Here is a 27378-nt window from a genome sequence, read left to right as displayed (position 1 = left end):
GTAACAAATATGAACATTTCAATACATAAAAAAACAGAAAAACAGGACTATATATGAAACTGTGAAGCCCAATTATATATAGTTTGGGTTTTTTAAAAGTGTAAACTAAGTTTAATACAATAGTTTTCTATGCATTTTTAATGATTCACTAATTCTCTTTTCTCTTTTATTTTTTGCATCATTATCTTTACCTACTCACCCCTCAATTTACCCCCCAAAGCCCTCCCTTCTAAAAATAACTTTAGTCAAGCAAAAAAAGTGTGAACATTGTGTCTAAAAATGCAAGTCTAATTTTGTACCTTTATTCCATCACTGTTCTGTCAAGAGGTAGGAAGCATACTTCATCATTAGTCTTCTGAAGTTGTGATTGGTCCTTGCACTGATCAGAATTAATATCTATCAGAATAATTTTCTCTTTACAATGTTGTTGCCATCATATAAATAGTTTTCTTGGTTCTAATCACTTCACTCTGTATCAGCCCATAGAAGCCCTTAAAGATTTCTCTGAATCCCTCCCATTCATCATTTCTTATATTATAATAACAGTTCATTACATTCATATGCCATAATTTATTTGGTCATCTCCTAATTGATAAGCGCCTTAATTTCCAGTTCTTTGCTATCACAAAAGTGTTTTCATAAATATTCTTGTACATACGAGTCCTTTCTCTTTGCCTAGGGGTAAGTGTCTAATCGCGACATTACTGGGTCAATGCAGAGTTAAGTCCCATTTGAGGTAGAGTCCGAAATAGTTTCCTGAGTGATTGGACCAAACCTGCAGTATGTCAACACTGTCTGGATACCTCACCACCAAACCTAACAAACATTTTTCATTTAAACAAGCTCTTCTCCCAACCCAGACCCTGCCTCCTCAATCTCTAGTGAGGATAACTCAATCCAGAGCTTTGTCTAATCCTTGGCACATGCCTACTTAGCCCCGGAACTGTGATGAGGTATTATTAGAATGACTTCCACTGGTAAGGATGTCTTTAGAGATGAAGACAGAGGATATGGCGGGGAGGAATACCATGAAACCAAAAAAGTTGAGTGCCAATAGATAAAATTAATAAGAGAGAAAATAGAAATCAATCAAATGCATGGACTTCAATGGAGGAAAGGTTACTAAAGATGGATGAAGAGGAATGGTCTGGACAGGGCAGTGGGAGGAGTAAGGATGGAGAAGGTTGTCTCTAAGGGAAAGGAAGGTTTTGGTTAAAACTAGCAGGTTTGGAAGGTCATTAGTGTAAAGAAAATTGTTGAGAATAGGAGAGATTCCAAAAGTCATAGAGGAATGAACTAGGACAGTGTTTCCCAATCCTTGGACTATGTATCTCTGGAATGCCATGGAGTTTTTGGAAGAGAGCTGTGAATCTATAAGTAAGCCAATATGTCTTCTACAGATTAAATAAATATCTTATAATATATGTAGTACCACTTAAAAAATATACGTATATGCTGTTAAGAATAAAAAGGAATTCATTTTAAAGTCATGCCTTCATTGAAGTTTACGTCATTATGTATATAGCAAAGTTGACAAGGGGAAGCCCCTGATCACTTGGAGTCCTCAAGTTAAGTTGATGAGGTTAGAGGATGTTTAGAACTTCATTGAAAGGAATCTTTCCTGGAGAAAAACCTGCCTGGCACCTTTCTGATTAGGATTCAGAGCCTGGGACTGCCTCCTAATGATTGGTAGTCTAAGGCGCAAGAGGATGGGCAAAGAAGCACCCTTTCTTCTGTGGTCTGTAAGAGTGAGTTGTGAAAGACACCTCCCCCCTTTTTAACCTTATTGGAGCGCCTTTTCTCCTTTGGATTTCCAGACAAGCATACAGCAAAGTAGAAGGAAGGGGAAGGGATTTCTTTTCCTCTATTCTCTTCTACCAGGAGCAGAAAGCCATGACTCAGAAGGAGGGATGGCGTGCTGGACCTCCAGTTCTGCCTCTGTTTCCTTTTTTGACCACCTGTCAGAGACTAGTGATCCTGAGCATGAATACTTCCCACCTTGAGAGTTTCATCCTGGGTAATGCTAAAGTTTAGAGCTCCTGAGTTAGTTACCAACCTCCCAGAGAGATTTTCTCAACATGGTGCAATTTAGAGAATGAAGAGAACTTTCCTGTAGCTAGAGGACTATATCCATGCAATGAAGGGCCTGAATATAAACACAAATCTGAGTATTGTCAGAGAGCTGGAGGGGGTGTCAGTGTGACAGCAGAGTGCAGGAGCAGCAACATCTTTGAACTGAGCAGATAGATTTGGAGCCACACTTGGCTGGTTTCATGATAGCAGGCAGCCATGAGGTAAATCTATGCAATGAGGGGCTAAGAAATCCGGACAGGACCGACCCTTTATGATGCTGCCATGAGATGTTCTGATGGCGTAAGACCCAGGTAAATGGGAAATATTTATCTAGTGGTCCCCAAAAGGGTCTTTATCTTTGAGAGGGAGTCTAATGAACATGATGGGCTATTCTAAGGCTTTATATTCCCTATATTTTTCACATGTAACTGTGATTCCGTCAATCATGTGACATACGTTTTCTATGGTAGGAGAAACTAAAAGGCCATACTCTTCCTGACTCCCATGTGTTTCACAAAGCACCTGTGTAGTTGTCGGAGACTGTTGCTTGTATTTGGGCAAATCCTAGACATGAGCCAAACTTGCATTTTGTTTTGCATATTTCTTTGGAATCTTTCTCCAGTATTGGGGAAGAGTCAAAAGGAGAAACTCTGTACAGGGTTTGGCACCAAGGTTTCTAGATCAAGCCTAGCCTATGTGAGCTGAGTCCCTTGGGGCGGGGGGAAGGAGCCTTGGTGACATGCAACACTAATAATACAATTAATCACGTTTATACAATTGTCTTCTGCAAACATTTTGATGTTAAAAAACAATCTATAATCAAAAAGAATAGACCACTGGGCTAAGACATGATTGAGCCAGGTTGGAGCGTGCCTAGTGAGTAAGGATGAGGATAGGGACAAGGTTTGGGGTGGAAGTGATGAAAGCATGCAACTTCCATCTAAAGTAGGGAGACTAGATGTCTTGTATCAGGGAATCAGCACCAGGGAAGGTAGATTGTGGGGGCATTCTGGCAGTCAAAGATCAAGATTGCTCAGATGGCAGAACTTAGACAATAGAGGAATCTGAGTGACCTGCCCCTCTCCCCCCCCCCTCCAGTTCTAAATGGATCCTGGAATGCTGGTGATTTGGTCAGTCAATGAATAAGTCGTTGACCAATATTGGAGTGGCTGCTGTGTGTGCAGATCTCTGTAATAGAGGCTGGGAATGGGGAACAGAGAGAAAAGTTATAAAGGAACAGGTAGACACAGTTCCTGTACTGAAGGAGAAGACAGTGCAGTGGGGAATGCAGGGCAAGCACAGAGAAGCACACGCAGAAGGGACACTATAGAATAGCTAGAATGAATAGCTATCCCTGACAACTTAGTACACAGCATTAAGTGAGGATGTTTTCTGTTATGTGGAAGCTGACTGGAAGAAACTCTAATTGTGAATGTTAACACATTTTTAGTTTTTAAAAAATGCTACTTCTACCTCCTCAAACTAAGATTGCACAACATCGGGAGGTAGTCACCTGTATCATCTTCTTTAAAGAGAGGGAGAGGGAGGGGAAAGGGAAAAAGAGGAATGGGAGAGAGACAAAAGAGGAAGAGGCTGAGAGAAAGAGAAGGGGGAAGAGGGAGAGAAAGGGAAGGGAGAAAGAGGGGGAGAAGGGGGAGAGAGAGGAAAAGAGAAAGAGGGGGAAGAGGGAGAGAGGGAGAGAGAAGAGGGAGAAAGGAAGAGAGAAAAAGGGAGGGAGAGAGAGAAAGAGGAAGACAGGGAGTGAGGGGAAGAAGAAAGACAAAAGGGGTAGAGAGAAAGAAAAAGAGAGAAGGGGAGAGAGGGAAGGGAGAAAGAAAGAAAGAGAGAGAGAAAGAAATGAGAATTCTTTAAAGGAGCATGAGCTGGAGGCTGGGAAGTCAGTTTCCAGACTTGACTCCTTCTACCCACCAAAGAGAAGGGTCCCATTGTCCTCATATGATTTTTGGCCTTTATTTTTTACAACAATGTCTAGCTATCTGATCACTGAGTGACTCGTGTATCTGCAGAGAATTAGAGAGGGTGTTGGTCTGGCTGCAGAGTGCAGGGGTGGGTGGGGTGACATCTTTGCACTGGGCAGACAGGTTTGAGGCTACATTTGACTAATTTCCTGGCAGCGGATCTCTCCAAGTCCTCCAGGGCAGGGGTCTCTAAAATTTTTGATCACTTTCAATTACTAATAGTTTTCACTACTAATAGTTATATACATTATAAAGTATCCACAAAAATAGAAATGGAAACAATTTGAGATAAAGATGAGATAACGTTTGATCCTAGAGTCAATAGGGGACCATTGGAGCTTATCAAGTGTAGTGACATAGTTAGACCTTCACCTGAGGAGCTTCACTTAGGCAGCTGAATGGAGGAGGATTGGATTGGGGCAAGACAAAGCCGAGAAGCCAACATTAGGAGTCTCCTGTGAGATTCCTAATCCAGGTGAAAAGTGCTGAGGACCTGAGTTGCAAGGAGGGGGCACATGAGAGGGATGTTATGGAGGTAGGAATGGCAAGATTTTGGAAGCCAATTGAATATATGGAATATGGAAATAAGTAGCTGAGCGTGACACCAAGGCTCCCCTTGACAGGAGTAGGGAAGAAGGTTGGGTCTGGTAGAAAAGATAATGCAGTGAGATCTGCAATGCATATCTCAACCTATCCATGCCTGTTCATCCTGTATAATTCATGCTGTCCCAATGAAAATGAGAAGAGTGGACACTCTTATTCACTGGCCACTGCCCCAGAGTGCAGATATTGGCACCTGTCACAACCATGAGGTAATTGTGGAGGCAGGATGTGGGGATACTAGGGGATGAGAGGGGATTTTGCCCCCACCATTGCTGCAGATTTCTGAGGTCTCATTTAGGTTTTAATAGTCATGAAGTGCCAGTATCCTGGGGTGCAGCCACAGGAGGCCAGTTGTGGGACAGGGCAGAATGCAGGAATGTTGAAACATAAAAGTGAGGGGGCTATGTTGAAGGCAAACCCAAATTAGCTGTCACAGGAAGGGTGGGTTATGAACTATCTTGCTTGGGATTAAGTCATGGCCATTTGGGCTCAAGCTGTTGGTTCAAGATGGGGCAGGGGGAGCAGCTAGGTGGCGCAGTGGATAGAGCTCTGGACTTGGAGTCAGAAAGACATGAGTTCAAATCGAGTCTCAGACACATGACACTTACTAGCTGTGTGACCCTGGGCAAGTCACTTAACATTGATTGCCTCACAAAAAAAGGGGGGGCTGGAAACATCCATTTTTAAGCATCCTTGATCCCTGATCTATGCTCAGTAAAGAAAATAGAAAGTAAAAGCAAGTGGCCAAGGATTCAGGATCAACTAGGCAAGTTGTGTTTGTGGCCGTTGACATTGGAAGTTGGGAGGAATCTCCCTTCTCCCTTCTAGAAACCCAAGGGAGAGGATGAATCTCAAAAGAAAGTGAGCTCTGTTTCTCTTCAGTTTTTTATCTAGCCTACCAAAATGGCCAGCTCCTTGTGACTCTATGGCAAATCTTCTAAGCAACTGTCATCCCTTGTAACCCATCAAGAGTTGCTATGTCATCTCAACAAGGCACAGAGCATATAACCCATGGAAAGGGACCAGAAAACATGCCTAGACCCATGGGAGGTGCCTCAGTGTAGGGTATCAGGAGTTTCCTGTTATGTCATGATCATTATTAACATTACCATTTTTATGATTATTCATCAGGGGGAAAATTGCATTTTAACAACCATAATCAAGGCTAATTAGTCAATAGAGTCAATAGAGCACTGTACTTGGAATCAGGAAGACTCGAGTTCAAATCTAGCCTTGGAAATTTATTAGCTCTGTGACTCTGGGCAAGTCATTTAACCTCTGTCTGCTGCAATTTCCTCATCTGTAAAATGAGGATAATAAGAACACCTACTTCCCAGGGTTGTTGTGAGGATCAAATGAGATCATATTTGTAAAATGCTTTCTATGTCTTAAAGTAGTAAATAAATGCTGTTTTTAAAAAATATATTATTATTATATGTTAGGTTATCACATAAAAGATGGCGACAGCTGATTCCTGTGACCACTAGAGATAAAATACATTTAACCTGAGGAATTTATGCTATACCAGGTTACCTGGAAAATTACTAAATGCATACTTGAGTAGTTTGATCCTGTTTCTAGCTATTAGCTTTTCAGTTTTGGCTACTGGATCAGAAATTAGCTTGAGTCTCCCCTTATCTTGTATTCTGCTCTGCTATTATGGAAAATACCACATGATTCCACATGACAGCTGGGAAGGTACCTTAGAGGTCATCTGCTTCAACTCTGATTTTGCTGATGAAGGCAGTCAGGACTCACAGGCATTAAATGACTTGTCTAAGGTCTCACAGCTAATTAGGGGTAGCATTAGGACTAGAACCCAAGTCTCCCATCTCCCAATCTAGTGCTCGTATTACCATGCTGTTGCCCCTCCGGAACTACCAGAATGAAAAGCGAGAAAAGGAAATCATTCAGACAGCAATGTTCTGGTATGTAGAAGTTATGTTAAAAGGAGCAAGGCTTTCCTGACAGTGAGGGCTAAGCACATTGGAATGGCATAGCCAGGGAAGTGAGAAATTGCCCTCTCTGGAGGCCATACATCTGGAACAGTTTCTCATCTGTTTCTGATGGATTGCATCCACCTTCCAGAAGCGAAGAGTGATGGAGAGATGATGTCGTAAAGACGACTCTTCCAGTCCTGCAACTCTGACTCCACAAACCCCTTCCTTACTCCTCATTTCTTACTATGTATACAGCAAAGTTATCCCTTCCACATCACAACTTTCTCCATCACAGTTTCGGTATATAGTGGGTCAGCATAAGAAATTAAATGAGGATTTTGGGGGAGTTTTGCAGAAGCCACAGACAACCTGGGAAGGCCCACAGATGATACAGAAAAAGTTCAGAAACTCAGAAATACATAAAATATATGTAAAGTATCATATAATGTCAATATATTTTATCTTTTAATGCTATAATAATTCAGACTTCCGGTATGAAGAGAGGGGCCAAAAAATTTTTATGCGGATTTCCCAGGTTGCAGGGAGGCACTGTACCCCTAATCCCAGCAATGTACAAGAGATAGCTATACTCACGGTAATACCATGGCCTATATTAAACAAATTATCCTACTTTCTGAATCTTAGCTAAGGAAACTAGGGCATAGGAAGGTGATGATATTTATCCAAAGTTAAACAGAAAGTTATTCTTTGTCAGCCTTTTTTTGCCCTCTCCTCTAAGGGCTTTCTAAAACTGGCAATGCTCTGGTTTCAGCTTATAATTAGCCTCCAGGAGATGATGACAGATCATTCTCCTGTACCCAGGCCAGTGTGTTTCCCCCCAGTGAACCTGCACATAAAATCTATGTATCAGTTGCCCATGGCCTACTTTTTTTCTCCCCTTGTGTGGCTGGATCTCTGGGGCTAACATCAGAGCGGAGTATTCTAACTCCCCAAACTCGCATCCCTGCATCTCCCCCAAGGAAGATTGTGCTGGATTCTGTTTTTTATTTTTAAAATAAGTTTTCTTGCTATATTTTGTTTTCACATCTCCTACACTTTCCATTGCATCCTGCTCCCATGCTCTATGAAGGATGGTTCACTCTACTTTTGGACAACTCTAATTGTTAGCAACTTTTTCTTGACCTCAAATCCAAGTTTACCTCTTGGTAACTTCCACCTATTTGTTCTAGCTCTTCCCTCTCTGGGTCAAGAAGAGTAAGTCTAATGGTTTTTCAAACAGGTAGCCCTTCACATTATTTGAAGACAGCTGTCATGTTTCCTCCTGAGTCTTTTCTTCCCCAGGCTTTAGCTTCCCCGGTTCCTTTAGCTGAGTACTTCAGTAGACTCTTCTGGATGCTCTGCAATGCATCAATGTCAGGGTTACGGTCTTAGACCAAAATATTATAAGGGGTCATCACCCTGGAGGGCTGCCAGCCAACCAAAATTGGCCCAAGAGGTCTATAAAATCTCTGAGTGGGTTGGTCTGTTTAGGATTATATTTTGAGAGATGAAAACTTGAACTAAGTTCAAGAGACCCCTCAAAAGCATGTTGGGAAATCCTGGCTGGGGATTGGATTTTCCCAGAAGGTCCCCTGGAATGGGAGCCAAACCACAGCATCCCAGGTCACTCAGGACCCACTCTGGTGTAGCAGTCATTCCTTTTCATGTGTAATAGGTATTTATACCATGTAGCATATGTGTAACAGGATTGCTATGGTATATAGCTTCACTTGTCACAGTGGATAGGGAGGGGATAGAAAGGAACCTAGTAATGTCCTGCTTAAAGGTTCTCAGAGAAAGAATATACATACATACATACACATATACCTACACATACACACATATATATGTACACATATACATATATGTGTATGTATGTATTATGTATTCCAGGCTTTTGGTTTGCCAATGACATTATCTCTAGTCCAGAGAAACATAACTTATTCAGATTATAAATTTCTCCTTTTGCTTTTATTTTACTTCTTATTACTTTGGACTGGTTTAGAAAGCAAACACAGCAGCAGCATCTGGTTTCCTAGGGAAAAACTTATTGGTCAGCAGCTGCGTTTTCCATCCAGTACCTGCATTCAAAGTAGGCACTGGCTGAATCTACTGGATGGATCTACAGCCAGAACCCCTAGCTGTGTTGGGTCTCATTTTCTATATCCCATGTAACAACACACAAAGGTTAATAGCTACTAATGGATTTTATATAAAACTAGAATTTCTAGTGGCAAAGACATGGAAAGAAATTACAGAGGTGGAGGAAAGAGAAAGTACTTTGGGTAGATGCCATCTAAGTGCAGTTGCCAAAAGAACTGGGGTTTTCTTGCACTAACTCTTGCTGCTCACAGAAAAAAAGTAAGGCAAAACCTCTAAGGACTGTTACAACTAATGACAGCCATCTTCTCCCCTAATAGGGCCATCAGAGGAGAAAATTATCTTTAAGGGAAGAAGGGATCATCTCACACAATCTGGTCTGCTTGACTCAGCAGTCACATTCTTACCCACTTCAGCTGCATTGTCAATCAGGGCAGCTTCCACTAGCTAATAATGATCACTAAGAGTCTTTGAAACGGGGACAGAGAAGTACAAGTCCAATGTTAAGAGCTTGGCTGTCAGAATCTGCATGGTGTCATGATGGAGGCAACCCAACCTTCCCCACTGAGTCACAGCTTCCTCTTTCTTCAGGAATCTCTTTTTCAGAGCTATCGATGAACAATCCCAGAAGCCTTCACACAGTTCATGACTGAATTCAGCAGCCAATTGAATTCCAGTAAAAGATCTGAATCACTCTAGTTGTGCTGACTTAGAATTGAATTCCTATGCAAACTTACATTGGTGTTACCCTGTGTTCCTAGGAAAGCCAAGTCACCCACCCCATTTCCAAACTCTTTTCAAACATCAGCCCAACACCTTGATTTCTGGACCTGTTTCATTTACGTTGGAATTGCTATCTAGGGAGTTCTGGAGGGCACATGATTGGACTCTCTCCATACAGAGATCTGCTTAATGAATTGAAGATGGTTAGCCTGGAGAAAAGAAAAGGGTAAGAGTAATATGAGAGCTAGCTTTAAATATCTGAAGGGCTGTCTGAAGTAGGATTGGATTTATCCAATTTGATCCCAAAGGAAAGAAAAGGACTGATAGGTTGAAAGTTGCAAAGATGCAAATTTAGGTTTGATGTCAGGAAAAACTTCCAATTAGATGTTAAGAAGAAGCAGTGGGTGCCTCAGTTAAGTAATGAGTTCCCCATCAAAGAAGATCTCTTCAAGCTGAGGTTGGATAAAATTATGTATTGGAGGGATTCCTGCTTTAGGTCAAGATTGGACTAGATGCCTGCTAAGGTCTGTTTCAGCTCTTAAGTGATTCTGCAATCATCTGGTGTTCTGGCCTTTTCCATCAGGTATTTATGGCATTGCCATTGCACTGAGTCTAGACAGTAGAGAGGATTGTCACAGTTGACACCATAGATGAAGGATGTAGTCTTATTTGTATAACTTATGGCTGAAACAATGATACTTGTTTTTGAAATAATATTAATTCCATCCTCCTTTACATACTTTTGTTATATGGTACTCCTTAAATAATACTGGTTTATTTGTCTGTGTCTCAACAGGTCCAGAGACAGATAGATGTACCATAGTTTATGGAATTAATTCTTTTTTTTGAAAGTTAGACATAAAATGAATTTTGTGACATGGATTCATATTTTTCTGTTGTTAAAGAAATGAGGCACCTGTATTTTTCTTTATCCCCTACCAGATCATTGTCATTCCTTTTCCCAGAGAACTAGATCTCAGAATACCTGAATCACAGAGCAAATGTGAAGTTCCAGGTGTCTCTTCTGAAGTTTGCTTCTGCACTGCAGTTTCCCATGGCCGTTAAGTATCATACACATATAATCTCCCAAGGGTCAGAAACACTCTTCCCTTTGTACCTCATCTGTGGGCCTCGTCCTCCAATCCTGTGTTGCCTTAGGGTAACTTTCTACAGTCCCATGTCCCCCAAGTGCTCCCTTGGTACCCCAGTCTTCCCTCTATTGTCTCTAAGTCCATTAACTATATTGACATGTTCTTATATATGTTTGATGCCTAGTCCTACACAATTGAATACTTAAATAGACCAAAGAAAATCATGACTGATCTTGATGACCAGTCAGACGTGAAGGCTACAGGAGAGGGAAGAGTCAAAAAGGACCCCCAAATTATAAATCTGAGTAACTGAAAGAATGGTAGTGTCATTGGTAGAAATAATTTCTCTAGGCCTCAGTTTGCTCATCTGTAAAATGAGGGGATTGGACTAGATATTCTTTAAGGTCTATCAATTAATTAATTATTCAACAAGCATTTATTAAGTGCTTACTGTATACCAAGGGGCTTATGGGGTATTCCAAGAGGACTAGTACCTCTGGTGAGAGGGCTTGATGAGCTCTTCTTTTTTTAGGGCTGCTCACTCGTCTTTGATGTCCACTTCTAACACAGCTCTTGCCCGTGGCTCCAAAAGCCACATTACTACGTGCACAGTGGCCACATCACAGTAAACCCATCTAAGCAGAAGGGCTAAACCAGAATGAGGGGAAATGACAGGCCTCAAACTGGTCAGTGAGTTAGGGAGATGTTTACCTCAATCATGAGAAGACTTTCCCCTCCAGAATGGGTGGATGAAAACAATTTGGTCCAACAGCCAGGAAGGCAGCTGAAGCAGGTGCTATGGAGCACTTAGATCTTGGTAAACATCGAAGATGCCAAAGTCATCCACTGCACGCCAGGCCAATGCCAGCGCTCCTGACTTCTGTCTTTCTGGAGGACTTGCACGGCTGAAAGAGAGAGTGAGGCTGCAGACTTTGTGCAACTCTGCCTCACTTCAATCCAATTCACAAGCAAGTCAAGACATTATTTATAATATCATGCTGTCATCAGAGTTCTTCAGAAATGAAGGATGAACAACTATGTCGTGGGTACTGTGCTAAGCACTGTGGAGGCAAGGGAAAAACAAAAACAGTTCTTCCTCTCGAGGGGCATACATTTTAATGGGGAATATGACATATAAACAAACTGGTCCCTATATGCTAAATACAGAGTAGATAGAACATATCCTAAGAGGAGACGGCTTTAGTAACTGCAGGGACCAGGAAGGGCCTCCTGCAGGGGGGGACATTTTAGTTGAGTCTGAATGGAAGCAAGGGATTTTATTGTTTTTGTTTTTTGATTTTTGGGGGGTTTTTTGGTAAGGCAATTGGGGTTAAGTGACTTGCTCAGAGTCACACAGCTAGTGTGTTATGTGTCTGAGGTCAGATTTGAACTCAAGACGGTGCTCTATCCACCGTCACCCAGCTGCCCCAAAGCAAGGGATTTTTAAGAGGCTGAAGTGAGCAAGAAAGGAGAATATCCCAGCCATGGGCAGAGCTAATACAAAGGCATGCTTTGTGGAGGAACTGCAAGTAGACTATGACGGCTAGACCTTTCTAAATCTAGCATTCCGTGAATCTTGACCCTGGCTAAACCTAACTAAAAATGGCCTTCACAATTTCCAATAAAGAGTCTCTTTCCTTAGCCTGTATTAAAAATATATTTTTTAAACTGACTAAATTGCCAGGCTTATTTAAACATAGAATTACAAGTTATTGCAAGTTCTGTTTTATTAGCAAAGAAGGAGGTTGACAGAACAGGGTCTGTGACTTATCCCCTCATAATCCCTTTCCCAGAAAAAGGCTTTTCTTTCAGCCTATCTCAGATTCTCTCTCCCTCCCTTTCTTCCCCCGCCTTCCTGCCTACTGCAAATAAATTATTACTATTATTTGGGCTTGCAAGAAATTTTGTCTCTGATGCCAAAAATCTAAGCTAATACCAATCCTGCATTCACTCTGGTTTCAGTGCCACTCATCATTCTATAATAATAATAATAATAATAATAATGATAGTTATTATTATTATATCAAGCACTTGTATAGTGTTTTAAAGTTTACAAAGCAATTTACAAATATCTCATTTTATCTTCACAACTACCATGGGAAGTAAGTGCTATAATTATCCTCATTTTAAAGAGGAAGAAACTGAGATGGAAAGATGTTAATTGACCTGCCCAGAGTCACACCAACTGGTTAAGAGTCTGAGGCTGGATTGGAATTCAGTTCTTCCTGACTCCAGTCCAGCTCTCTCCTAGCTGCCTAATAAAGACCACTAATTTAAAAACAAAAAATTCAAAGAACATCTTATTTGTATAATATGTTACAGATTTAAAATACTTCACACATAACCTTTTAACTGAACCTCACAATAGTTAGATCCAGCATAGACCATCATACATCAGACCATTTTGTTGATGAGGAAATAGATTCAGAGAAATTAAATGATGTTCTTACAGACATAGAACTCGTAGAACCCATGCTTTCTGATCCCAAGTCCAGAGTTCTTTCTGCTACATCATGAGTAAATTCAAAGCTTTTAGAGAGCCTTCAGTCTGTTATTGTTGGGTAAATGGAAAAGGAGATTCCAGCTATCATATTTTCCTGATTGAATATAGATGGTGTTTATAACTCAAGTTTCTGAGGGTGACAGTGGTTAACAAACCTTTAGAGATAGATTTTGATGTTGTTTGCATTCCGGTTCACATCCAAAAAGCATCTGGGCCTGAGTCCACGAGAAGTAACTGTGTTGGGGGGAGGGTAGGCAATAGAGTCTTGGGTCCACATTAATGCAGGAAAAGCTGTAGCTAGGGTCTATGAGGCATCCTGTGGATGAGTCTAAATGTAAGGTGGAAGGGATAGGGTCCTAGTTGCCTTTTTCAGTCATTTTTCAGTAGTGTCTGACTCTTCGCAACTCCATTTGGGGTTTTCTTGGCAAAGATACTAAAGTGACTTGCCTTTCCTTCTCCTACTCATTTTACAGATCTACAGATGAGGAAACTGAGGCAAACAGGGTTAAGTGACTTGCCCAGGGTCACATAGCTAGAAAGTGTCTGAGGCCAGATTTGAACTCAGGCAGATGAAGCTTCCTTACTCCAGGCCCAGCATATCCTGGCTGAATGCCATCTCCTTTCTAGGGAAGTTTATTGATTTTCAAGACCGTTTAATGAATTGATTTTGTTACTCGAAGGAGCACCCTCCAGTTGCCCCATCTTCTAAACCCTTGTCTCCAATAGCCATAGACTTTCTTTTACTTCCGTATCAACTAAGTGTAGAATCAGAAATTACACATTTACTTTCCTTCTGTGTATCTGTGACTTCCTTGTTCCCATCAGTTCATTCATTCAATTCATTCATTCAATCATCAAACATTTATTAAATACCCGTTATGTGCAAGACACTGTGCTAGACCCAAAGGATACAAAGAAAAAATCTTAAAGAGTCTGCCTTCAAGAAGTCTGAATTCTGCTAGAGGGAGGGTGTGTTAGGGAAGACACAAAATACACACAGATAAGTAAATTTAAAATGCAAAGTAGCTTTAGAGGGGTACTAACTATTGGGGGGCAGCTAGGTGGTGCAGTGGATAGAGTGCAGAACGTAGAGTCAGGAAGACCTGAGTTCGAATCTGTTCTGTGTGATCCTGGGCAAGTCACTTGACCCTATTTGCCTCAGTTTCCTCATATGTAAAATGAGCTGGAGAAGGAAATGACAAATCAGTCCCAGTATCTCTGCCAAGAAAACACCATATGTGGTCCAAAGGAGTTGGACATGATTGAAAAATGACTGAACAACAACAGCTATTGGGGAAACAGGGATCAGAAAAAGCTTTAGGTAGGGAGTGACAGAAGTTGAATCTTGAAGGAAACTCATCATGGATTCTAAGAGGGTAAGGAGAGACTGAATTTCAGGCATGGGGAACAGCTTATATAAAGGAATGGAGGTGAGAGATCAGAATGTTACATATGGGGTACTGTAAAAAGTCAATTTGGGGGGCAGCTAGATGGCACAGTGGATAAAGCACCAGCCCTGGAGTCAGGAGGACCTGAGTTCAAATTTGGCCTCAGACCAAACACTTGACACTTACTAGCTGTGTGACTCTGGGCAAGTCACTTAATCCCAATTGCCTAAAAAAAAAAAAGTCAATTTGGCTCTAATGTAAAGGACATAGGGCAGTTATGTGAATCAGTCTGACCAGAGAGTCTGGTGGCAGAATGTGAAGGGTGTTTTCAGTGCCAGAAAGGGGAGATTATACTTTACTCTAGCGGCAGTCTGGAGTCACCAAAACTTCTTAGACCAGGAAGTGACATGGTTACACTTGTACTTTCATAGCTCTATGAAGGGCAGATTGGATTCTCTTATTCTGCCATGTGTGTTTATCTCCAACTCAAGTTCAGTGACTTTATTGCCAGGATGGAATTCATACTGCTAAGAGTAGAGTAAGACTACAGCATGACTCAGATGACCTTTCTGTGTGACCTTTCAGTAAAATTGCTTTTCTCTGCTCCTGGTTGAACCAGGTAAAAACTGAGCTTTAGCTATACGATTCTATGAGGCTTATGAGGATTGGGAAATGCTAACAAAAAGGGGAGATTTAAAGAATCACAGACTCTTAGGGTTGGAAGGGAACATCAGAGGCCACATAATCTCCCCAGCATCCCTGATAATTCATCCATCCCTCCAGAAACTTTTATGGGAGGGATACTTACCACCTCTTGAGGCAGCCCATCTTTCAGTACGGCTCTGTGAGGAAGTCATATTGTTTCATTTTGTTTGGTTTTCCTGACACCAAATCTAAATCTACATCTCTGAAATTTCAGCCCCTTGATCCTAAGTAGAAACAGTCCAATTAATCAACCAATCAATCAACATTTACTAAGCACCTACTATGTGCCAGCCATTGGGCTAAGCATGGAGGACACAAAAAGAAGCCAAAGATAGTCCTCACCATTCCAGTACCGAGCTCAATCTGTATAAACCCAGAGCTTTGGTTCTGAGCCTGGGGTCATATTGACAGGCCATCCCTTCAATAATCTCTTCTGAAGTTTTGTCGGGAATTCATCAAACTCATTGGCCTCTATTCTCTTCCTTAAAAACAAATCAGGACATTTGTACTTGTGGAGTAACAAAAATCACAGAATTTTAGGGCTGGAAGGGACCTCAGCGGCCCTCTAGGACAACCATAGCAGAACCCCACTATGACATGCCTATCAAGTAGACATTCAGTCTTTGCTTGGAGACCTCCAAAACAGAGGGATCCACTGTTCTCCCACACAGCTTGTTCCATTTCTGGGGAGTCATCAGCAACTCAGGGAATTAGGAAAGGCTTCATGTAGAAGACAGTCCTTGTGTTCAGTTTTGGGGGTTTGTTTTTGTTTTGTATTTTATTTATTTTTGACACCATTTATCATCTATTGCTACCCTCTCACCTTTAAACAAATTTTTAAAACTTTCACAGCAAATATGAGTGGCCCAGCAAAATAAATTCCCACATTGGTCGTGTCTAAAAAACATGCCTCATTCTGTCCATCACTTCTTTGACAAGAAGCCAGCATGTTTCATCTTCAGTTCTCTGGCATTGTGGCTTATCGTTGCTTTGATCCGAGTTTTAAAGTCTTTCAAAACTGTTTTTCTTTGTTGTTGTTCAGTCATTTCAGTCATGTCTGAATCCTTATGACTCTATTTGGGTAAAGACATTGGAGTGGTTTGCAATTTCCTTCTCCAGTTCATTTTACAGATGAGGAAACTGAGGCAAACAGGGTTAAATGACTTGTCGAGGGTCACAGAGCTTGTAAGCATCTGAGACTGGATTTGAACTCAGGTGTTCCCAGCTCTGTGCCCAGCACTCTATCCAATTGTTCTTGTTCTGCTCACTTCATGCTGTAACAGTTCATACAGGTCTTTTCTATTTCCTTTGAAACTCTCTATTCCGTCATTTCTTGTGATACATTAAATTCATACACCATCATTAGCTATTCCCCAATAGGTGGGACCTAATTTCTAGTTTGGGCCTACTCTGGAAAGAGTTGCTATAAATATTTCCATACATATGGATCTTTCCCCTTTTTTTCTATCTCTTTGGGAACATAGGGATAGTACTCATACTGCTGGGTGGAAGGGTATGGACATTTTAGTCACTTTTGGGGCATGGTTTCAAATTGTTTTCCAGAATGCCTGGATTAAGTCGCATCTCTTTGAGCTGAGCTTTGAAGGAAGCCATTTAGTCCTATAATAATTCTCCCAGTCTCCATGGTCTCTTTTCTTCTTTTTAAAAGCTTAAATTTCCTTTATTGATAATCTTTTCTTTTTATAGCCCTTTTATTTTCAAATACATTCCTCCCCCTCCCCTATCCAATGAGTCACTCAAGCCCTCCCCCCCTGCCTTTTTTTTTAGCAAAGAATGAAAAAGAAAGGGAAAAAGCAGTTTAGTAAACCAGCCAACGCCCCAAAGGAAGCTACCAGTATATACAATATTCAATATCTACAATCTCTCACCTCTGCAAAGAAGGTACATTTTCTCAACTCCTTTCTGAGGCCAAGATTGTTCATTACAATGAGTGTTCAGTTTCTGCTTTCTGTTCTTTCCATTTATGTTATTTTGGTTGATTCTGCTTATTTCCCTTTGCGTTAGCTTTCTGTGCCTCTGTGCTCAAAGATCACTTGAAGCAATCACATCTTCTGGGTGGTTGTTGTTTTGGTATTTAATTTATCTAAGTCAAATGATTTGATTTCATTGGCAGCAAGTAGGTTTTGCCAGTTTCTTCATTTATCTTAGGTTTCAAGCCCTGCTAACCATTTGCACTCTCCCTTCTTTGAAAAATAAATTAATTCACCATGGCAGAGGAAAAAGGAAATAGAACAAAAGCTGGGAAAAAAGCCCACCTTTATAAATTATCCTTATCATTCATCACCACTCAGGTTAGTCTGTGCTTTAGTGATCTGAGCACTATTTTTACAAATATGTGACATTTCTTTTATATGCATCCTTCATTCTCGGATCTTATTTTCATCACTAAAAAACAAAAAAAAAAACCAAACCCAGGATTGTTCTATGATTTCCCTGTGCACATGTGCAGGCCTCTGACTAGCTCTGTTTTCCCCATTGGAATCATTCTTGAGAGCTTGTTAAATTCGATCATTCCTACCTGTACAACCTCTCTCATATGGCTCCTCTTCTCTCCACAGTCACTACCCTAATTCTGCCCCTTATTACATTCCTTCTGGGCTGTGGCCATAGCTTTTAACTGCTCCTTGCCTCAAGTCTTTCCCCACTCTGAACCACCTTTCACTTCACTGCCAATGTGATTTTCATGAAATGTAGATCTGGTCATGTCATATTCCTACTGAATAAACTCTCCTGGCTCTTTATTACTTGTGAGATCAAATAGAAAGTCCTTTGCTTGGCATTTGAAGTCCTTTATAAGGTGATCCCTTCCAATCACTCTAGTCTTCTTACACTTTGTTTCCCTCCTTGTCCTGTATAATCCAGCTATATTAGTCTACTCGTTGTTTATTTGATTCTATGCTCCATGTCCTCTCTTTGCATTTGCACTAGATGCCCCTCCGTCGCTGGAAGGCTCTTCTCCTCACCACCACCCCTTAGAACCCTTGGCTTCCTTCGAGACAACTTCCATTGCTTCCATGGGAGCTCTTTCACTTCCCCCACCCCCTCCCTGTGTTAAAGCCTTTCATTTACCCCATATTTATCTTGTACTTAGATATTTACATGTTGTCTCCCTCACTAGAATGTAAACTTCTTCAGAGCAGAAACTGTTTTTGTCTTTCTTTGTATCTCTAGTTCTCAGCACAGTGCCTGGCACAATAGTGAGCACTTAACAAATACTAGTTGACTGACTGATAGAGAGTTTACCATCCATCTCGGGCTGACTTTCTCTGTGGCATTATGTATCATTGGATCATGTCAATCTTTTCTTGAACCCTCTGAGATTCATTTCCCCCAAATCCAGGGTGTGTATTTTAGAAGAGAAAAGGTATGCACGGTCTATGACAAGTTCTACCATTTCCTTTGAAGTTCTCATAATTTTTATTCAACAACTGGATATGACTTGTTAATAAGAATCAGGTCCAAAGACAAGCTCTCTTTGTCATTTTCTCTACTCCCTGAAGGATGGAGTTGAGAGCAGCCGTGCTAGGAAGATTACTAGGTTTAGAGACAGAAGATTCAGGTTCAAGTAATCTTTTGTCCCCCACTAGCTTTCTGACCTTGGACAAGTCACCTAGTTGAGTCTCAGTTTCTTTAACTGGGAAGTGGAAATAATAACAGTAATTGCACAACAGCAAGGCTATTGGAAGGATCCAAACAAGTCATTCACTCTGTAATTATAAATCACAAGTTTACTTGTAAATTTGTAAATTACTTTGTAAACTGCAAATGCTCTGTAAATGCATGCTATTATCTTTATTGTGAATCCCGTAGATACGACTTTTAATTAAATTAAAACCAGAGTTAGTTCTCTTCCTTATTCTTCAAATTAATTGAGAAACATTTGGTCTTCAGGTCAACGTGTGTTATGTAGTCATAAGTAATGTAAATAAATGCCTCCTCAGAAAAAAAATAGGACAATCATGCTGACTAAGTCAGTGCCTTTGTTTCTTGTTCATGCTCCTGTTTCTTTTCTTTCTTACAATCCCTGTTGGCCCCAAAACCCTTCTATACTTTGTGTCTGTCCACCGTTGGCCTTCCCTGATAGAGATAGCACCAGGCTCTGTCTGGTGGAAGAAAGAAGCCCAATGACTCAGGGTAGGCCTTGCAATTAACCGTTAAGACCAAGATTGCAGTTTACCCTGCACTGAGACAGATTCAAGAAAAACAAGGGGCTAGAAGTATTTATGGATACAAGCTTAGGCCACCTGCTATGGTAATAATGATGAAATGCCTGACAAATTAAAGAGGGGATTTTAAAGAATCATTTCCCGAGGTTGAGTGGGGTTTTCTGCTTCCAGTGAATCACCCAGGTGTTTTGTGCTGGAAATCATTGCCTTCTGGGGAGCAGAAGACACTCAAGATGGTTACTAAGTAAATGCCATTGAAACCACACACCATTGCTAGAGTAGCCTTTATTTTTCTAGAGTGAGTGATCCTTGAGCTCTATTGCTATGGGCATGGACCAAAACTTAATTATATAATTTAATTTTAAAATGCACAAAGAAAGAATGAGTCCCAAAGGAAAATGTTTGCATCATCAGTAAAGGGCAAGTCGAATTATTCCCTGAACACTGAATGGATTATACTCCCAAACCCGTGCTTTAGTAATAAAATCTGGAATTTTGCCAGAATGACATGGGGAGTGAGGAGTTAGGAACAGGAATTAGATCAGTTATGAAAAAGATAAATAAGTGCTAACAAAGGAAAAAAACAATATACTACATATGAATGAATAAACTATAGCATGAACAGCTCTGAGGGAAGTGGATGGAGGGCAAGAGTCTATACAAGTAAGATGAGATTAAGTAGAACAGAAAAGAGTGACAATGGAATAATTTGAGGATTTAGATGAAATTGCAAGGACACAGTCAAAAAAAGTTTAAAGCCCTACAATTAAAAAATCCCATGATTTTTGTCTTTGCCAATGAAAACAAGCCCATCCAATTCAGGTGGCTGGTTCCGTGCTTTGAATGCCTACACAAATGGAAAGCATTGAAGCTGTATTAAATGTGAATGGATGAATGAATGAAAAATCATTTATTAAATTCATGTGCCCAGGTTCCATGTTAATCACTAGTAATACAAATATGGAAGTGTGACAGTCCTTCAAGAAGCTTCCATTCTAATAGGGAGAGACAACCCATCTGGGGCAATAGTAGCCAAGAAAAGGTGTTTTGTCCTGAGAAGTCAAAGGGATAGTGAGTTCTAGAAGAGATGGCAGCATTGATTTTAGGTCGGAAAATGATCAGGCTGGAAAAAGCATGGTGATGTTAATGAGCATGGCTAGGTCTGGAGCCATCTAGATATAGTGAGGTCTCACCAGTTAGGACAGTGAACCTTCCTAAAGGAGATACAAACCTCTTCCAGGATAGTAAATCCAGATTTCACATAAGCTAAAAATCGGATTTTGGTACATAGCACTATTGATCTGGAAGGGACTTTAGACATCATCTAATTAAACCTCTTTGTATTACAGAGGGAAGTAGGGAGTAGAGATGCAGAGATTAAATGAATTGTCTAAATGACTAGTTAGTGGCAAAGTGGGAATAACTCATCTTCTCTTTCTTAGTTCCATACTCTTTCTGCCATGTTGCTCTGATTCTGATAGAAGAACAGCCCAAGTTCAAATGCTTTCATTGCATCCCATTCAGATTCTTGGCCTGTGAAAATGCTCAGCTCTGTCTTAATGAAGACTTCGAGAATTTTTTCAGGGACCTCTGCAATCTCTATCTGACACTATTTCTCAGATCTTCTGAAAGACTTTACCTTCAAAACCTCAGGATTGTTGACTTGAGGAATAACACATTTAAAAACACTACATATTTTGATAAATAACAGAATTTCTTCTTGGAGACGTGGAATATATTTATCACAAAGGTATAAAACAAACTATTTGGAGGAAATATTTTGCTCTAAAATTAATGTACCAATTTGCCAAAATAATTTTTCTCTCTGGGGAACTTGGGGGGAAATCTATTCATACTAGTCATAAGAAGAAGATGGATAAGGATTATCTCTTTCATTAGTCTCAATGGACGGTTACTATAGCCAAGGAAAAACTTCAAGCTCATAAAAGGAAAGGAGAAGATTCTGCTAGTGCCAAGAAGCCTCTAGGAGCAAATTCATGTTTTGTCTTTAGAATGGAGAAGAGCTGTACTTCCTGGTCAGAGAAGAAGAACAAGAACATGCCTATCCCACAGTTTTTATTCATCCTGATAACTTCCACATTAGTGAAAATAAAGCTTGTTAACATAAACATGGAAACAGGGTAATTGAGCTGCAAAAGCAGGAAGACAGTTACAGTTACCAATAACCCCAACACAGGCATCAGCCTCTGCATATCTCTGAGTCTACCTGTAAGAAATCTATAAAAGAAAGATTGACCAGAGAGACGAGTTGAGTAAATGTGACTCCTCTTTGCAGAAGTGAGGGGCCATGGGTGTGGAATATTGCATACACTGTCAGACACGTTTGATGTATTGATTGGTTTTGCTGACCTGCTTCTTTTTGGTTTTCCTATTTTTTATCTTTGTTATAAGGGATGGCTTGCTGGGTATGGGAGAGGTGGTGGCGTATATTCAGAAATGATGATCTAGAAACAAAAGATATAAATAAAAATACCAAATTTTAATGAATGATAAAGCATATGTGCCAGGCACTGTGCTAAGTACTGGAAGTATATAAATATAAGCAAGGTAGTGCCTGCCCTCATGGAGCTTACATTCTAATAGAGGAATACAACAACTATAGGGGAGTGGTGGCCAGGAACAGTGTTTTGAACAAGGAAATCAGAGGAAATGATGAATGGAGCCATAAGGCAAAAAAATTGACCTATGTTTTCTGGCCAAGAATGTTGATGCTGATTCATTTACTGTTTTCAAGACTGGAATTAGAACAGGAAGATGAAACATGGCACAAATACAGCAGCATGGCATGAAGATGGCATGGTGCCGTGGGGCGACAGGCTGCCTTGGGTCATAAGGGTGGGAGTCCAAGTTCTCACTAGAGGTGGAAATTGGAGAGCAGGCAGCATTAAAACAGTTACCACCGCCGCCACCATCATCACAACCAGAAACATATACATGCAAGGAGAAGGCCATACCTCTGGCCTGGTGTTCTTACACTGGCCCTTATGCCCTGGATGCAGAGTAGATAGTTTTGACAGGAGGAAAAGCAAATGATTCAGGTAGGACTTCCTTTGTGACATTGACTGTGTGTGTGTGTGTGTGTGTGTGTGTGTATAAGATAGGAATTGGTAGTGAAGGAAAGAAGCGTTGGGAGAGTTTAGTATTTCCCTGGGGCTTTCCTTTAATTTCTACATTTGTGCTCACCTGCATTATATATCCTCCTACACATGTCTTATACATCAGGCTGTCTTTAATGCTGCCTATAGATCTTAGGCACAGAGAAAACTCAAGACCTGGATAATAATGACCTTGAATCAGAAGATCAGCTAGATTCTTTCTCTAAATCCTCCAATTTGTTGTTGTTATGGTTGCTTTTTTTTTTTTGTAATTTGTTTTTTTAACAAAAGCAAGGTCTTGTTGGGATATTTTTCCAGATCAGCCCCTGAGGTTAAATGAAAATTATTCTCCCTGAAGCTCCTTTATGCTCTGATCCTCTAGATCTAGGTCCTAGGCCTAGATCAATGTCCATATGCTTCAGTCCAGGCTGCTGCTTCAATTAACTCAAAATCATTGTGGTTCTCCTTTCCCATCTACCTTCTATAATCACTCAGTTCTCTTTTGTCATTGTTCATACCTCCTGCCCCAGAGCTACTTACTTAGTCCTCCAGCTGTCTTTCTCATAAAACAATGGTGCTGTGCCCTGGCTCATCTAGGAACTATCTCTGATAGGACCAGGGTTCCCCTATTTCCTAAAAATATGTATTAGTTTTTCCTAGAAGGTAACAAAGTTGTCCCAATGATTTGATTGGCTCTTGCTTCTTTTGACACTGTTTCCTGGGCACAAAGGGCCCCTCTGACTTGGTACATTTCTGAAGACCACTGGAGTCACCACACACCCTGCCCTGTTGACTAGATATGTTTCCAAATGGGTATGAGGAGGACCCAACCCTTATATACTCCCAGTGAAGCTAAATGTCACTGTATCTTTGCTTCACATCTTTACTGTGTCGGGGCAAAATAAACCTCCTTTTGTTAATGGTTCAATGATTTGTATCTTATTTCAGCTCAACCTCTAACTTGAACTAACAGGATGCTTTTCCCTAACACCATCTAATTCAAATGTCCTCATTTCACAAATGCTCAGACAAGTGAAGAGGCTTGTCCAAGGTCACACAGATATTAAGTATCAGGAGCAGAATTTGAACCCAACTCCTCTGACTCCAGTGCTCTTTCCCTTGTGCCAAACCACCCATGTACATGTATGCCATGCATGTCAAACATTTCTTATCTACAAATATAAAAGGTACTATTGGTTTACTCATATAATCAGAGCTAGCCCTGGGGTAGCTAACCCAAGCAGCTAGGTGACACAGTGGATTGAGTGCTAGACCTAGAATCAGTAGGACCTGAGTTAAAGTCTGGCCTCATACTAGATGTGTGACCCTGGGTAAGTCACTTAGCCCTGTAAGCCTCAATTTCCCCATCTTTAAAATAAGCTGGAGAAGGAAATGTCAAACTACTCTAGTATCTTTGCCAAGGAAATCCCAAACTGGGTCATGAAAAAGTCAGACACAACTGAATCAATGACGAGCCCTAAGAAGATCTATGAAGTGGAAGAAGATTGTTTTCAGCATTCTCAACCTCTCCTTTCTAACTCCTTTTCCCCCCTCAGTCTCCATTCATTTTAGTCCTTTCATATACCCAGTGTCCTCATTCTCCCTCTCTTCTCCCTTCTATTCAAACCTGCTATAAAAAATTGTTATCCTTGCTCAAACTATGATATAAATAACTGATACAATTTAAGTTTGTATATTTCCTGTGACTTTTTGCACTTTAAAAAACTGAACAAAACTTAATCAATTTTCCTACTCTGTTCAAGACACAATGGGCATCCAAAAAACAATGATGTCCACTTTCTGTCATTGATAAGCAGAAGCCTGCAGTTGTACTAACAATATAATAAATGATAAGCATCAAGTGAATAATACAGAAACAAAGAATTCTGGGAAATCAGGGGAGGAGAGATCTTTTCCCATTGGGATGTTACAAAAAGACTCCAGAGGTGAGATAAGATTTTTAGATGAGTGCAAATCATAGGTAAGATTTGCACAGGCAGAGGAAGGAAAAGGGAATGGAAGAGATTGGGGGACGTGACATTTAAAAGGTTCAAAAGACATAGTTTCTGGGTGATTTATCCTTTTCTTAATAATGTTAGCCTGTAATTAATCAAAGAGGTCAGTGGCACTCTCAAATGCCAAAGACCCCTCATGGAATCTTCTCAATACTTAGATGCTCTTGGCAGGGTGAAAGTTCCTGAAGGTAGCAATCAATTCTGACCTGTTAATAGTTAATGAGAGAATAAATATAATGAGATGTGGGTTCATTCTAATGAAGGCGTTAGGCATCAGAGACTTGAATCACCCAAGTCATGATGAAAGAGACTTATCAATTTCCACATTATCTACCTGACAAAAGGGAGAATCCACATTTTCCCAGACCTTTCAGAGTAAACACAATGAGCAGGAATCCACCCATTCATCTAAACTTAGAATTTCTTTTACTGTCTTTGATTAAATCTTAGCCATCCTAGTTGAGTAAGACTTTGAGAAAGATTCCCCACATTGGTTGATTTCTAGATGAGGAAGTAGAAAAGGGGGAAAAAACCTTGGTTCTAATTCAATAATTAGTTATTAATAAAAGAGAGAAATAATCATTTCTGTTAGTGACAATTTGAACAAAGGATAGAATTGAGAAAGCACATGTGTATTCAGAGAATGGTGAAGAAATGAATTCTGACAGAATATAAAATCAGGGTAAGAGAGTAGTAGAAAATAATGTCAACAAGGTAGTTTGAGGTTAATCTATGAAAAGTCTTCAACCCCATTGTTCCTGACTCCAAATTCAGATTTAGAATAAAGATTGGACTTTATTCCATAAGTAATGGAGAATCATCAAAGGTTTTAGAAACATGATAAAAGTAGCATCTTAGGAAGATTCATCTTTGGTGGGGAGGACAGATTAGATCCTAGAGAGACAAGAGGCAGAGAGGCCAGCTGGATGGTCATTGCAATAGTCTAAGCAGGAGATGATGAAGGCCTAGTCTAGTTAGACCTAGCAGTAGTGAAGATGGAAAGAAAGGGACAGATACAAAAGAAATTTCTAAGTAAATGTATCAAAAAGATTTGGTAGTTGATTGGATGGGGGGGGAAAGGTATAAGATGACTTCAGTGTTTCAAGCTTAGGGAATTTGGAGAAGGGAGCTTTTATCACAAGCCCATTGTATTGGCCCTTTGGAAGAAATGGAAAAGATAGTCCCTGCCCTCTCTGAATTTGCAGTCTTGGTGGAGAGACCTCATATACAGATGGGGTCTAGAAATAGAAATGGAAAGACTCAAAGATATTCAAAAGGTGACATTACAAGTGAAGGCTACAAGGACATTAGTCCCTGTAGTTCATCATTATTTTAAAAAAAACAAATTTGTGATTTTCACATAAATGATTGTGAGCTATTTGCATATAACTGACTGGGACATGGTCTTACCAGCAGTGAGAACAAAACACAACATGAACTTAAGGTATTGTCACAGCTGTCCAAAACTGTACAAGTTTTCTGTTGGAGTATCATGGCTCCATGAAAGGCAGGTCTATCTGGACCAAGAATTCATTTCTGGGGCATAGATTTTATTTTATTTCTATAGAGCCAGAGGGAGCTATATCACAGTATTCATGAAGATCCCTTTAAGAATATACAAGGTGCTAAATAAAGAAGATTATTTCTGGGCAGAGGATGGAGAGATTAGTGGTTCAGAGATGCTTAGAAGGAAGTTTACTAGGATTAACAAATGAGTTACTTCTTAATATAGACCAAACCAAAAAGGAGAATAGCAGTAGAAAGGGACAATTGATTTCTTTTTAAAAATTTAAATGGAGAAGCAGAGCCAAGATGGCAGAGAAAAAGCTGGAATTTGTCTGAGCTTTCTCTAGTTTCCCTCAAAACAACTTTAAATCAGTCCCAAAATGAATTCTGAAGTGACAGAACCCACAAAAGGAAGGAGTGAAATAATTTTCCAGCCCAAGATAACTTAGAAGTTCTTTGGGAAAGGTCTGTCTCACTTGAGTAAAAGGGTAGTTCGGTCCAGGCAGTGTCCAGACAAGCCACCACGTCATCACCCCCAGCACAGGTCAGCAACCAAGGCTGACTCAGAAAGCCAGTGGCACAGCGGACCAGCTGTGAGGCCCTCAGCTCCAGCACAGCAGGAAGACCACCAGCCCTGGAGGCTCTGGTGCAGCAGACTCGACTAGGCTAAGTGACCCCAGCACAGCAAGTGAGCAGCCAGCTCCAGAGGCCCCGGCACACCAAGCCAATGACCACACCTCTGGCCCCCTCTACAACAAGCTTGGGATAGTGCCCCCAAACCAGTCACAAAATAGGCTGGAAAAGGAGCAAAAATTTAAATGATATGATTTATGTGAAACAACATTAGATAGCAACAATACTATTTAAATTTAAATTAATTAATTTCAGTGCTTAAAGTATCATAACACTTCTTAGTGTCTCCTTCTAAGACTCCCTCTAGGGTCCCTTTGCACACTGTCATTCATTTTTCCTCTTACATGTTTCTAGTTAGTGTGTTCTCCATTCTCCCGCTCCTATCTTTTCTTTTTCTGATTTTGCATTCTTTCATAAAGGTCTTTCCAGATTTCTTTGTATTCCTCACAGTTGTCTGTCTTATTTATTGACAAAAAAAAAAAGGCATGACAGAGATAAGAAGCAAAGAAAAGGAGGAAAAAAAGAAAAGGAGCTGGGACAGGTGATTTCCAGAGGGAATAGCTGAGAAATGGATGCAGACATGTGCCAGGGATCCCCAGCAGGGATCTGTTTTCCATTACTTCTCTGCTTGCTGCCAGGTTCCTGTGTTCTTTGTTCCGTTTTGTGAATGCTTTTGAAAACATCCCCAAAGGTGTGGGTGTTTTCACAAAAGAACTATTTTCAAAATCTCTCCATCCTTGTGTGTGTGCCACACCATGAAGCACCTGGATGCCTTGATACTTGAGCCATAAATAGCATACATAACACCAACAGGCC

The sequence above is a fragment of the Phascolarctos cinereus genome, unplaced genomic scaffold (genome assembly GCF_003287225.1).
Source record: "Phascolarctos cinereus isolate Bilbo 61053 unplaced genomic scaffold, phaCin_HiC Scaffold_726;HRSCAF=1367, whole genome shotgun sequence".
NCBI lineage: Eukaryota > Metazoa > Chordata > Mammalia > Diprotodontia > Phascolarctidae > Phascolarctos > Phascolarctos cinereus.
Note: the sequence above shows the minus strand (reverse complement) of the source record.